The sequence below is a fragment of the Amblyraja radiata genome, chromosome 2, assembly GCF_010909765.2.
Source record: "Amblyraja radiata isolate CabotCenter1 chromosome 2, sAmbRad1.1.pri, whole genome shotgun sequence".
NCBI lineage: Eukaryota > Metazoa > Chordata > Chondrichthyes > Rajiformes > Rajidae > Amblyraja > Amblyraja radiata.
In genome coordinates this window covers 18317468-18332879 of record NC_045957.1, presented here as the reverse complement: position 1 = coordinate 18332879, position 15412 = coordinate 18317468, and the positions used below count along the sequence as shown (strand labels likewise).

At 41.8% G+C, this 15412-nt stretch overlaps 1 non-coding gene across 1 annotated transcript; it reads right to left on the bottom strand.

Annotated features, from left to right (window-relative positions):
• Positions 1-5227: 5227 nt before the first annotated feature.
• On the bottom strand, positions 5228-5419 carry LOC116970573. The gene has a single exon (XR_004411192.1). It is a non-coding gene; the product is annotated as a U2 spliceosomal RNA (small nuclear RNA).
• Between the last annotated feature and the right edge of the window lie 9993 nt (positions 5420-15412).

Sequence of the window (15412 nt, the reverse complement as noted above, 5' to 3'; positions counted from 1 at the left end):
AGTGAAGCTGTATGGAGTGGACTGTGAAAATACAACATCTCCAGGAAAAGAAAATTCAGATCACACAAGTAATCCATTTTAGCTGTCGTCCAAGCCCAGTTTGTCACATTTAAAGTACAGTACCAATCTCTGTGCATTGCACACAAGCAGACAACAGTTTTATCTGTGGAACTGCAAGCCTCGGCTTAGCCATCAGGGGGCACAAACAAGCTTTGTGATCAATTTGAAAAAATGATTCCAACAGAGTTTTCGAACATTACAAGATTAGGTCAGAAAAGTTGCTGAAATTTGTACATATAAAGCTAATATTTGCCTACACTGGTGCGTCGAGGAGCTACATGCGAGTTTGATGTATGTGCTGATTTTCATGCATTGGTATGATAATTATTGGTGTTAATTGGTGTCAGATCGATGCAAGATGGAAATCAGCACAATTGTAATTATACAGGTAAAAGAGGAAAATTATTTAATTCTTTCAGATCATACTAAAAATAACAAAACCAGATGTCTGTTCCATAATATTATTATCTCTAGAGAATTCTGAATACTGGAGAGGTATCTAGACCCAAAAGGTATGCTTCAAGAAACACAGAAATATAGAGGTGAATAAATGCAAGTTTTCCTTGAGTACAGTTCAGAACAAAATATATACTCAATGAATTGTTTAAGAAGGAGCTGCAGATGCTGAAAAATCAACGGTAGACAAAAATGCTGGAGAAGCTCAGCAGGTGAGGCAGCATCTAAGGAGCGAAGGAAATAGACAACGTTTCGGGTTGAGACCCTTCTTCAGACTGATGTGAGGGTGGGGGGGGCGGGAAGAAGAATGGAAGAGGTGGAGACAGTGGGCTGAGGGAGAGCTGACAAGGGGAGGAGAAAGCAGGGACTACCTGAAATTAGAGGTCAATGTTCATACCGCTGGGGTGTAAACTGCCCAAGCGAAAAATGAGGTGCTGCTCCTCCAATTTACGGTGGGCCTCACTCTGGCCATGGAGGAGGCCCAGGACAGAAAGGTCGGATTCAGAATGGGAGTGGGAGTTGAAGTGCTGAGCCACCGGGAGATCAGGTTGGTTATTGTGAACCGAGCGGAGGTGTCGGGTGAAGCGATCCCAAAGCCTACGCTTGGTCTCACTGATGTCTACTCAATGAATTGATTCTTCACTTCTCAAGTGAAATGTTAAGATCAATTTACCAGCAAACAATTAAATAATATTAGTGAGAATGCTAGGTAAGTGACTAGTGGGATACTGCCTGCCATTCTGAAAGGGACCCGTTAATCCCTACTCTTTATTTCCTGTGTGCCAACCACTTCCCTATCCATGTCAGCACTCTACCCGCAATACCATGTGCCCTAATTTTGCCCACTAATCTCCTATGTGGGACCTTATCAAATGCTTTCTGAAAGTCCAGGTACACTACATCCACTGGCTCTCCCTTGTCCATTTTCCTAGTTACATCTTCAAAAAATTCCAGAAGATTAGTCAAGCATGTTTTTCCCTTAGTAAATCCATGCTGACTCGGACTGATCCTGTTACTGCTATGCAAAAGTGCGGCTATCTCATCTTTTATAATTGACTCCAGCATCTTCCCCACCACTGATGTCAGGCTAACTGGTCTATAATTCCCTGTTTTCTCTCTCCCGCCTTTCTTAAAAAGTGGGATAACATTAGCTACCCTCCAATCCACAGGAACTGATCCTGAGTCTATAGAACATTGGAAAATTATCACCAATGCATCCACGATTTCTAGAGCCACTTCCTTAAGTACCCTGGGATGCAGACCATCAGGCCCTGGGGATTTATCAGCCTTCAGTCCCATCAGTCTATCATCTTCAAGTTGTCACCTTCTGCCACGCTTTCAGCACCATTATTAGGAATGAGTAGTGGATCTGCGTAGGTACCTTGGAAGAATGCGAAACTGGAACAAATATGTTAATAGCTTCTTCAGCACTGACCCATAATCTCAGTTTCCCAGTGATGCAACAAAGGCAATGTGGTATTTATGAGGATTTAATTTTCTCTCCAGAAACAATAATCCAATAGGCTCAGATAAACTGTTAATGTATTTCAAAAGCAACAGGAACCAACTGATGTAGTTTGGTAGGAATTCAAAATGGTAAATGTTTTCACATTCTCCAAAGCCAAAACAACTAACCATGGACTGCAGATTTACAGTTTAGTAGTCGGTATTAAGGAAGGCAAATTCAATGTTACCATTTATATCAAGAGGACTGGGATACAAAAACAGATATGTAATGCTGAGGCTCTATAAGGCGCTGGTCAGGCTGCATTTGGAGTACTGTGAGCAAATTTGTGCCCCATATCTGAGAAAGGATGTGCTGGCTCTGGAGAGGGTCCAGAGGATGTTTACAAGAATGATTCCAGGAATGAGTGGGTGAGCATATGATGAGCGTTTGACAGCAGTGGCCTCTACTCGGAGGAGTTTAGAAGGTTGAGGGGGGACCTCATTGAAACTTACAGAATAATGAAAGGCATAGATAGAGTGAAAGGATGTTTCCACTGGTGGGAGAGTCTAGGACCAGAGGTCATAGCCTCTTTCAGAAAGGAGGTGAGGTGGATCTTTAGTCAAAGGATAGTTAATCTGTGGAACTCATTGCCACAGAGGGCAGTGGAGGCCAAGTCAATGGATAAGAGATAGGCAAATTGTTGATTAGAACTGGTGTCAAGGGCTATGGGGAGAAAGCAGGAAAATGGGATTAGGAGGAAGAGATCAGCCATAATTGAATGGCTGAGTAGAATCAATGGGCCAAATGGCCTAATTCTACTCCTATAACTTGTGAACTTGTTAAGTGCATGTATATGCTAAGGAACAGAAAGGTAAATGCAAAGTAATGGGGTGTACTGTATAAATTTTAATTATTAAAAAAAACACTAATCATTTGCAATACCACTATACTCCTACAAGGCCATTGGTGTTAGAGGGAGTAGAGTATGGGGGTCAAGCATTCTATCCATATATTTCAATATACAGTTTCTCTGCATTTGTTTTCATAGTTCATAAGGTCTAGGAGCAGAATTAGGCCATTCGGCCCATCAAGTCTATTCCGCCATTCAATCATAGCTTATCTATCTTTCCCTCTCAACCACATTCTCCTCCCTTGATCCCATAATCCTTGACACCCTTACTAATCAAGAATATGTCAATCTCCGCCTTAAAAATATCAATTGAGTTGGACTCGACAGCAGTCTGTGGTAATGAATTCCACAGATTCACCGCTCTCTAACTAGATAAATTCCTTCTCGTCTCCTTTCTAAAGATACGTCCTTTCATTCTGAGGCTATGGCCTCTGGTCCTAGACTCTCCCACTAGTGGAAACATCCTCTCCACATTCACTCAAGCCAGGCCTTTTCATCCAGGTTTTCAGAATAGAAATACAGAAAAGCCCACAGCTCTTACTACATTGCAGTTTCTTTGGGAAGCGAATGCCTCCAACAGCATAAGTGGTCACCAGTTTAATTTAAATCAAAAGGCTTTCCCTACCCTGGGTACATTAACAAGGTCAACTGTAGAATTCTCGGGCTGGCACAAATTGACCTCCTCACTAACTGGAACACCAATTTTTAGGTTCCTTAAGTCGTATGTATTGTGAGATCAAAGCAAATCTGGTAAAAAAATTAATGCCAGAGATAAAACAGGGACTGTAATAATCTCATGTTACCATTGAATACAACGGTGAAGCAAGTTCCTGCAGGATTCGTCACTCAAAAGAATATGCAATCGTATAGCAAACAGCAGTTGGATTCATGGCTTCAGAGCTATTAGGTTTACAGAAAGTATGAATATTTGTATTTTATTAAACTGAAAAAAAACATGGCATTGACTATTGACTGTTTTGATACATGATGAGAAATAAAGTAGCTTCACATTCAGCTGCCTCAGTATCTCCCTTGGAAACAACAGACACTGCAGATGTTGGATTATTGAGCAAAACGTTAATTGTTGGAGGGATTTAGTGGGCCAGGCAGCATCTGTGGAGGCAACGGACAAACAATGTTTTGAGAAGGGTTCAAGATGCTGCCTGGCCCACTGAGTTTCTCTAGTAGAATGTTTTGATCTTTATTCACGCCCTTAGATGCTGGAAATCATCAGTAAATTGACCTAATCCTAAATTAAACTAACCAAAGTTTTGTTCACAAAATAGATTTAAGATTTAACACAAGGGACTGCAGTTGCTGAGCTGAAGGATCCTGATCTGAAACATCAGCTATTCATGTCCTCCAGGGATGCCTCCTGATTGTTGTTACTCCAGCACATTATGCCTTTGAAAGAACCAGATGACATCAGTGTAGTTGCTACCTTCTTAATTGCCTCCTTGTGGAATCTTTCATCACCAAATCCTGATGCAACATTAGTTCATATGAAATAAACCCTAAACCAGTGACAGTATTAAAAACAATTATTGTCATTTAGTCATAAAATCATAGTTATACTGCACAGAAAGGGTCCTTTAGTCCAACTTGCCCGTGCCAACCAAGTTGCGTACTTGAGCAAGGCATATTTTCCAGCATTCAGCTCATAGTCCTGTGAATCATTCCTATCCATGTGCCCGTCCAAATACCTTCTAAGTACAGTAATTGTACCTGGCTCTATATTTACTCTGACAGCTTGTTCCAAATACCCATCACCCTCTGTGAAAAAATGCCCCTCAGGTGCCCTTTAAATCTTTTCCCTTTTACCTTAAAGCTATGTCCTCTCGTTTTAAAATGAGGAAAGATTATTCACCCTGTCTATACCTCACAAGATTTTATGTACCACATAAGGTAAATTCCGTAAAACTCCTTTACTCCAGGGAGAAAAATACAGCCTATCCACCTTAATAGTAAGATTAAACGATATGGATATGGTCTCCATTGCTGCTGCCTTGAGATTGGTTTCATGTGACGTAAGTTACAAGCTCAGTAACACATCAGGACACATAAGATGTTACTCAAAACAGGTGGAAGTGTACAACCATAATCCTTCCTGCCGATAAATTCCATGATAACACTACAGATTAATCCATTTGCCCCCATATTACAGGTATGGAGATAGTTTTGAACACTAGTATCTCAGCTCATAGGAAAGGTACAAAGTTCAGTAGCTGGTAATGCTGCTATATCCCAATTACTTTGCCACGTAGTTGATTGGTGGTTAATGCACCATGACTGATAGTCTTAATGAATACCAGATAACAACGTTGTGGATGGTCAACGTAAATATCTGGATATATATTTTGTGCACCGTTCCCAGAGGCACTGCAATACTGGGTCGATGCGTGGAGTGGACGGAGCAAGCCCCTATTCCATCTCCCTGTTCCAAAATTCAATTTAATATATGGTCCCTAGATAAGGGACGTATCAGATTATTAAACTGATAAGAACAGATACTACACTTGATCTTAGCCAAAAGGCCGAGAAGCGATGCAGCTAAAGCTGTATCCAAGGATAGTTTGTCGTTAATATATAGACATGCCATGACGGAATGTTTCTAAGTGTCAAGGCTAGTTGATTCTGGATAACTTTGACTTAAATGCCGCAACGCTCATCATGGTTACTCCATCCAGGTAATTGCGGTATATCCGAAACTTATATGAGAAGGTACTGAATAGTGTGCATCTTCAAGGTCGATGTCTACCATAAAGTATCCTTGGATCCATGGTAGTAGTTACAAATCCTATGAATGGGTATACCTGGTGAAATACTCAAGTGGTTTATCAACGATGGTGCGACATTCACCATCGTGGGAGGGTAGACCACTTGGGGTGCTTGCTGAATAGGTGGCAAGATATTAATTCTATTCCCCTTGTATTTATTTTTTGGTATATAACTACCAAGAGTGATAGCTTTCTAACCAGGCGTGATTCATCCACCCCTTGTTAGTACAACCCTTAACCTTTATGTGATGGTAGGAACCATACTTATCTGTCTTCATTGTTGTTTTCTTCGGTTTCTGGTTCCTTGTTCTTGTAGGGACGATGTTTGTTGGGGGGTGGCGCATTTTCCCCTGGGGCCTGCTCTGGGCCGTGGCCTAAAATGCTACGGGTTTGGCATGCAGGCCCCGAGCTTTCACCAGTACCATGAGGTAGACGCCCCTGGTGGACACGTGGAGGTACTGCTTATTGTGTGTACCTTAGAGGTACTGCTGTCTGGTTTAGTGTGGTGCTCATTCCAGACTCTGCCCTCTTGTGCCGAATAGTTTGAACACTTCGTCCAGTTTTTTAGTACTGGTTTGGTAAGTGCCAGGTAGCAGGATCTGTGCTTGTGAGGTCGGCGTTCTCATAGTCCTGTTAATTTCATAGATTGAGGGCAGGTTTGTGAGTTCATTTCAGAAGTTATGAGGTATACCGTTGAACAGTGGGGTCAGGTGTTTTGCCATACTACCCTGCCCTTCTGGAATGAGCAGGTGGACATGATAGCCGACGTCAGGGTACCAAATGCATTTTTAAAATATTTAGGTTAAATGCGCTGCTCAATGTATCCCCCAATAATGGCGGGCACTTTGAGTAAATTGCTACCTGTCTTGGAGAGGTTTTTTGGAAAAGACAGGTAGTAAGCTGGCCATCAGTTGAGACTGAAAAGCCATCTCGCTAGTGGTGGAGCCACATAGCGGCCACACCCAGCAGCTCTTCCTGATCCTGTATCTCAAGCATACTCCCGATATTGTTCAGCCAGTGACCCCTCTTCATGACCAGCCCAGCCACTGGTCACCCCAAAGCTAACCACACTAAGGAGGAAGCGATGGGCAGTGCCTAGGCACTGTGGAGGGTATGCCTGAACCCTCCAGCGAGACTGCCCCTCACGTAGCGTCTCGCAGGAGCTCCTGCTCCAGGAGCCGCTCCAGCGGCTCAGGCGGCTCTCTCTCTCCCATGCGGGTGGAGAGACGTCCTCTCTGACAAGTAGGAAGCCACCGGCCGGATGCCTCTTCGGATGGCTGAACATCCAGCCCGCAGCTCAGGCACTAGCGGGACTGGGCTCGGCGCGGTGATGGGGATAGCGGAGCGCCCGGTAATTGTTCCTACCGCCTTCTTCTGGAGCTTTTGTGCCTTGTAGTAGCGAGAGCGCCCCTCAAGCAGCGCGTCTCGCAGGCACCTGCTCCGTGAGCCGCTCCAGCGGCTCAGGCGGCTCTCTCTCCCCCCGTGCGGGTGGAGAGACGTCCCGTCCGACATCGGGAACACCTGCCGGATGCCTCTCGAGTGGCTATGCATCCAGCCCGCTGCTCAGGTACTAGCGGGCTGGCCTCGGCACGGTGTCGGGGAATTACGGAACACCGGGTAACGCTCCTACCGCCTGTTGCTGCCCCCCTCCCCGACGGGAATACGTTCCTCCTTGAACGGGGGACAGTTTTGTTCCAGAGCCTTTTCTCTGCCTGTAAAAAACACAAGCAGAAAAAGGCTCACCTGTAAAAGAAAACCCAACCTCAGGATACTCACCTGACGGTCCGGTTCATTCTGTAACGGGAGAACCTAACTCCCGTTGCAAGCCGCTGTTGCACTGCTGGCGTAATGCCGCGCCTGCGGACTGAGCGGGTTCTTCACGTAGTCACTCACGTGACTCCGAAGTAAAATTCAAGTTTTCCAGTCCCAGTTATATCCTTGTGGATCTTTTCTGCACCCTTTCCATCTTAATGACATCCCTTCTACAGCTAAGCAACAGGAATTACACGAAATACATTTCAAAGTCTTTTACACCTACAATATGATATCCCATCTAATGTATTCAATGCAGTGACTGGTGAATGCAAGCATGCCAAATGCCTTCTTCACTCCTGTCTCCCTATGTCCTTTCTTGGTTCAATGGTGCTTTATTTGTCACAAGTGCAACTGCACAGTGAAATTCTTTTTGCATATTTACATATGCAGGCGTCGCAATATTTTGGCGGCATTTCCAAAGTCTGGTCCGCCCGTACGCTCGGTCTACTGAAGCAGTTCCCGATCCAGATAAGCTACAGGCTCCTGCAGGGTCTTCCTCCATCGCCTTCGACCGGATCAGCCCACAAACCAACGCCCCTCACCTCACTCTGCCATCTTTGTGTCCCAGAGGCGCTTCATGCAGCCCACCCTAAAGGCACTGGAGGCATTAGCCTGGTTCACCATCCTACCAGCCCTTGCTCCATGTGTCCAACATCTCCAGCTGCTTCCTCCCGGTACCACAGTCCAAGCCTTCTGGTCCTCGGGGCGGGTTCCTGGTTCTGTGGCCGCAGCACCTCGGTAAGGCCACCTTTTGGGGAACTAAGTGTTCACAGATCAATATTACATGTGACCCATGTGCCACCTAGCTTTAAATTTAGCTTAGTGAAGGGAGTTTTGAAGAGTTGATTAGTTGGGGTATACTCATTATTTGATGCCACCCAAGTTGATGCCAGACCACAGTCATGGTTTCCTTTCTAGAAGCTTGATATAATTGTTTTGCTAGGCCATTCCCATGGGCAGTTGTGAGTCAAACACAAAGAAAGAGCAGCAAGTTTTGTTACATTTTCGAGGTGAGTGCATCTATCAACAAGTGACAGCTACACAGCAGTCTTTACTGGCACTATATTTTTTAGTTCCAACTTCATAATCTCAATTTAACCTTGAGCAAATTTCAAATTGTATTTCCTTAAATAATAGCCATGCAACAAAAAGTTACATGATGTGCCTGTATGAATAAACAAGAAAAAGTGAATCATAACATTTTCACAAAGAAAAAAACCTTTAAATTAGCATTAAAGTAAAATTTATACTTCAACTATGGAAATATTGTCTACACAAAAAAACAGCATAATGTGAAATACATCTGTTAAACGACAGTGGAGATAAATTAGTTTACTGTGGTTCCTTGTTGACTGGATTTTAGTCGATTTAAAGCCTGTTATTTTCCCATGTCGACAAGGTCTATTTTAAGTGATAACATTTGACGTGGTAGTGATGATAAGATTTAGTTGCTACATTTTGCGGGTCAGGTCAGTTGTTTACAGATGATTGTATCATCTGATGACTGACAGAAGACAAGTTCTGTGATAATATCTCAGAGGGACTGCAATACTAAACATCCTGCCACATCCACTTTCTACTTCTCAGTGAAAGAGGAAGTATTTAGTAGAAACTGTAATTTAAGCATCAAATGTCTTTACCCAGAACCTGGCATTGAACCGTGATAAAGGATATGTTGAGAGCTCTGTGCAATAGCCTGCTCCCTCTTATTTATGTTACAGTCCATCTAATAATTTCAGGGTTAATCTAGGTCAACTTTAAACACTGAATGTTACTTTCAGGTTAATTTGGTACCTATGTGAATTTGCTTTATATAATTTGCATAATATGGTTTATTACAAACAAGGTTCACAGATTAGGATTGTATATTACTAATTGCCCTTGAGGAGGAGATGGTGAGCTGCCTTATTGAAAGACTGGTGCAGTCAGTTCATCGATTATCTTTTAACTTTTATCTTAAGGTTTGCAGTAACAATGTTCACTTGATCGCACAATACTCCATTTCATTCAGATTCTTCAACAAATAATGCAAACATTGACTGCAAGAAGTAAATCTTAGACAACCTCAGGATGTTGATAGTGGGACCGTTGGCAAAGGTAATGACATTGATTGTTACTAGTAGATGGTTAGACTCTCTCCATTGGGAAAGATCATTCCATGGTACTTTTGCAGCATCAATTGTATTTGCTGCAAGTCAGCTCTTTCCTGAATGTTGTCTCGGTCTTACTGAATACATGCATTGATTGCTTCAAATGATCATATGTGAGCATCCCCACTTGTGACTTTATAATAGGAAGGCCATTGATGAAAGCTGAATATGGTTGGAATCATTACATTGCCATGAGGATGCAGTGATGTTATAGACAATAGACAGGAGTAGGCCATTTGGCCTTCGAGCCAGCACCGCCATTCAATGTGATCATGGCTGATCATCCCCAATCAGTACCCCGTTCCTGCCTTCTCCCCATATCCCGACTCTGATATTTTTAAGAGCCCTATCTAGCTCTCTCTTGAAAGCATCCAGAGAACCTGCCTCCACCGCCCTATGAGGCAGAGAATTCCACAGACCCTACACTCTCTGTGAGAAAAAGTGTTTCCTCATCTCCATTCTAAATGGCTTACTCCTTATTCTTAAACTGTGGTCCCTGGTTCTGGACTCCCCCAACATCGGGAACATGTTTCCTGCCTCTAGTGTGTCCATGTTGAGGGATTGACCTCCAATGACCACAGCCATATTTCTCTGTTCAAGGTATGGCTACACCAACTTGATGCTTGTTCACTTCCATTTTACCAAGGCTGCTTTTTGGAATACTGGGTCAAATGCTGCTTTGACATGAAGGGCAGTCACTCTCATCTCATCTCTGGAAATCAGCTCTGTGGTCCATGCGGCAATGAAATCTGAAGCAAAGTGGTCCAGGAAACCCTGTTAATTGCATGACTAGCGATTGATAGATTGCTAATTATTAACATCATATGTCTCATTAATTAAGTGTTCTTGCTCTCTCTCTTTTACAAGACAAAGGTGCTGGTGTCCTTCCTTGCAACATATACAGCTGCTCCACAACATTAGCCAACAATGAATAGAAAAATATTATTTCTGCTTGATTAAAGATTTTGGTGAAGGCTTAACTTCTGGAACATTGAGAACTTCACCCTATGAAAATACTTTTCTGGCCAAGAGCAGATGCTGCCTTCTCCACAATGAGCTTTTCTGTCTCTATAGGAATGTTTATTTTAAGATTTGTGAGGAGGCCTGATTTTCCATCTGTTATCCTATTTTAAATTACAGGTAAGTTATCTCAGTTGAGTGGTGTTAGTACTAGTTCTCATTTGCTGATATGCAAGATTTTAACAGAAGTTTATCACTACGATTGAAAACATCAGTTGATTCTTGATTTTACTTCTTAATTTTACTCATTTAACACAGTTCATGAAACTTAAATTGCTGAGGGTAACAGGAAAATAAGAGTTAAACTTTCAAAGGAGAGAAAAGAGGGGGAATTCTAATAAATTGGGAATTTCAAAAAAGTGGTTTCTGACTGAAAGTTGTGCAGGGAAACAAATTGACAAATTCAGCTGACTCAGAGTGGAAATGCAGGGATTAATAATAATTAAATTTAAGCAGAAGATTTCCTTTGCATTGTAGTATTTTCTTTATGTTTTTATCATTAACACAATTTAAGCTATTTTAGATTTTAAGATTATACATATGCTGATTTGTTGTATTTTTCACTTTACGATCTACTTTGAAGTTCAATTCGATTTTTTATATCAGTAATTACTCAGTTAACGTTAAGGTTTTCATTTACAATCTAAGTTCCTGCTAAATTTTCAGGGAGAAACTAACGGTGCCATTGGCTTTCATGAGCGTTAAGGATACACATTGAACGTCCGCAGTCAATTCAAACAAATGTGCTGGTGCTGTCAAATCCAATCCTGTTTTCATCCAGCAGATACAAATATACAGTGTCCAACACACTTAACTTACAATTAGGTGAAGGAACTCAAGCTAATTTACTTATCTTTACAAAAGTCAGAGTGCCATATATCAGTGTACATTCTGATAACATTACATGGTTCACTGGAGACTGGAAACTACGCTTCGGTTTGCAGAGCTTGGTAACTGAGTCCACTGCTAAATTTAAGTTATTCTGAGAATTGAACGTGCAATTCATGCATACCAAATAATTATTTCTTGCAAAACTTCTGTTAGTGATGAAGTATTTGAGAACAAGTAATCCTCTGGTGTTTCAGAGATGTGTTAAGAAACCATAGGGCTCAGACCTATATACCAAGTTTGTTTTACTTAAACATTTGATTTTCACACTCAGGCTTACCCCCCTCCCCCCCCCCCGAATATTTTTTGTTTTTTACATATTAGTTGGCATAACAGCGAGACACAATCGCAGGAATAATGGCAGACAATAGGTTTCTCAATGCAATGTTGGAATTCCAATGCTAGAATTCAGTAGATGAGAAAATGTAAGAAAAGAAACTGCTCATAAATTACTAATTTATTAGGCATACTCCTAGTCTCCTAGCCTACAAGATGGCTCAAACAAGTTCTAATTGTTGCATGGCAACCTTCATCTTGGAAGCTGTGAATTCCTTGGGACACAGCCAAAAGCAACACATTTGTTGTGATTCTGTCCTGGAAAAGGGAAAATGACAAATCTTCTACTCTCCTCTATAAAATTATGAAGTTCCTGGACTAGTGTAAGGATTGTATTTAGTACAATTTGGGAGACCTCAGACAATTACCAGTGGTAGGTAGATGGAATCTGCGAGGGAATATTTACGCTTTGACGATCAAATGCTCTGTCGGGCATTTTTCTATATTTCTGGCTTCCAATGCTCCCATCCGTCCTGGGCCACTGATCTTTCATTGAAGCGACATGTCTATTGTTTAAGTGCTGATGTCTCCCTCAATTGTTGTTATTGCTGTCCACTCTCTTTGTCTGCATAAATGAGTCTGAGAGACCAAAATTTAAACAACTCATGGATTAGCCCCAATTATTGCTGAAGTTTATAGACAATAGGAACTCATTAAAATTCATTAATCTGAATGGATGCACCAATGGTTCGAATGCGAGACATTTCTTGTATTTCTTTTTTCAAGTTAATTGTAATTCCAGTTCTTCCATTAAACTGCACGGTATTTTGAGACTTTCATATCTATTGTCCCTTTATTGAGATGCCACAAAGTTTCTGAGCTCTTGAGTATTCACATTTTCTTACTGGATGTTTGAGGTGCTTTAACATATATGACATGTAACAATGACATGGACAAAAATGAATTCATTAATTCTTGGAATCACAGACGACGCCAGATTATATAAAATGGATATTAAAGTGGTTCCAATGGAATGTTCTTAGCTGAAATAAAGTCCAGGTCAATCAGAATCATGAGCTTGGAAAATATATTCCTCATAAATTGTGCTGGTGCAGGCTGGAGGTGGTCCAAATCAGTTGACTACTTTCATTAGCTGATCCATAGTATCCGATCCATATAATTAGCTGATCCATATAATTTCATAGTATTTATAGACAGAAATCAATAGTTTTTTTGGATTTTAAGAGTATTGAGGGATACGGGATTAGTGCAGCAAATTGATGGGGAAATAAATGTTCAACCATGAATAGCAGAACATACTGTATGCAAGAAGAGAACTCTTGCTTACTACTACTATCCTGCTGATTTATCTCATGCTGGTGGCGAACACATAAATTAGTTTAGCTGAGTTTTTTGAGGAAGCGACAAAGACAATTGATGACGGTGAACGTTATATACATGGACATTATTAAAACATTCGAAAGGGTTCCTCATCATAGGCTAATCCAGAAGATTAAGTTACAATGGATCCATGGTGATCTTGTAGATTGGATTCAAAATAGGCCAGTTTTTAGGGTGATGGTTACACATTGCACAGAGACACTGCTGGGCCTCAGTTGTTTGTGATAAACTATAAATGATTTGGACAAAAAACTAGGTGAGCTAATTAGTAAATTCAACCAAAAAATAAAGTCCTGGAAGAGCTCAGTGGGTCAGGCAACATCTGCGGAGGGAATGGACTGACGACAGTTCATTCCCTCCACAGATACTGCCTGCCCACTGAGTTCCTCCAGCCTGTTTTTTTTTTTGCTCAAGATTCCATCTTTTTATGTATCCTGATTTGTAGGTTTGTGAATGACACAAACATTGGCAGAGTTGTGGATAATGAAGAAGTTTATCTAAGTGTAGAACAGAATATACACCAATTGGAAATAATGGACAGATAACTGGCACATGGAGCTTAATCCAGACAATAATACGGTGCTGTACTTTGGGAGGTCAAATGCAAGCATGAAAGTATACAGTACAAGCACTGATACATAGAGGGATCTGGGGTTCAAGTTGAAAAATGGCTATACAATGATAGGGTGGTAAGAAAGGTATGCCTTTACCGATTGAGATGAAGATGACTGTAAGGACACATTTGGAGTCATGTACCGAGGTACAGTGAAAAGCTTTTTATCCAGTTAACGAAAAACTATACATGATTACAGTCAAGCCATGCACAGTGTACGATACAGAATAAAGGGTATATTATTTAGTGCAAGATACACGATTAAAGATAGTTCAAAGGTCTCCAATGGGGTAGGTGGGAGGTCAGGGCAGCAGTCTAACTGGTGAGAGGACTGCTCAGTTGCCTGATAATAGCTGTGATGAAACTGTTCCAGAATCTGGAGGAACGTGCCTTCAAAGATCAGCATTGGAAGCCAGAAATATAGAAAATCACTCCATTCCCTGCATATGGGGTAAGAAGTAGACGTTCCATGACATGTGACCTCAATATTGTGAAGATGTATAGTATTATTGCTGTTTTCCAAAAAATTGCTAGATCTTCGGATTCAGGTTGGATTATTAATTTGCACCAGGTTGCAATGAAATTCCTTGCTCACATAAAGCTCATGGACTCAACAGAATATGCACAGTAATGATACACACAACAATACATACAACATGGGTTTTCTCCGAGATCTTTGGTTTCCTCCCACACTCTAAAGACATACAGGTATGTAGGTTAATTGGCTTGGTAAATGTAAAAATTATCCCAAGTGGGTATAGGATGGTGTTAATGTGCGGGGAACGCTGGTCGGCGCAGACCCGGTGGGCCGAAAGGACCTGTTTCCGCGCTGAATCTCTAAACTAAACTAAATGTAGAATTGTGCAGGATTTTAGTGCAATCTGAAGCAGTGAAAAAAATATTAAAGTACAATAACAGAATAACCAAATGAGGTGGAATTAATAATAAGAGCAAGTGACAGCACTTCCAGGAAAGGGATGTGAAAGAGGTGATAGGGTCTGATCTTCTTCTTCTTCTTCTTGCGTATGGCGTGCACAGCCTAGAGTTGTAGGACAACTTGTTCTATTTGATCTTATTTGATTGTGCACGCCAGGTTGGTTGCATTCGTCGAAACAGGGCGGACCACGTGAAGGTTTCAATCTCCCACCCCAAGGGTCTGATAGTAGTGGGGAAGAAGCTGTTCTTAAGATTGGACTCCCAAGCGTTCAAGCTCCTGTAGTATCTCCTAGAAGGTAGAAGTGAGAAAAAGAGAAGAGAGACAATAGACAATCGACAATATGTGCAGGAGTAGGGCATTCAGCACCTTCGAGCCAACACCGGCATTCAATATGATCATGGCTGATCATCCACAACCAGTATCCCGTACCTGCCTTCTCCCCATATCCCTTGGCTCTGCTATCATTAAGAGCCCTATCAAGCTCTCTCTTGAAAGTATCCAGAGAACTGGCCTCCACCGCCCTCTGAGGCAGAGAATTCCCCAGACACACAACTCTCTGTGTGAAAACGTGTTTCCTCATCTCCGTTCTAAATGCCTTACCCCTTATTCTAAAACTGTGGCCCCTGGTTCTGGACTCCCCCAACATCGGGAAAATATTTCCT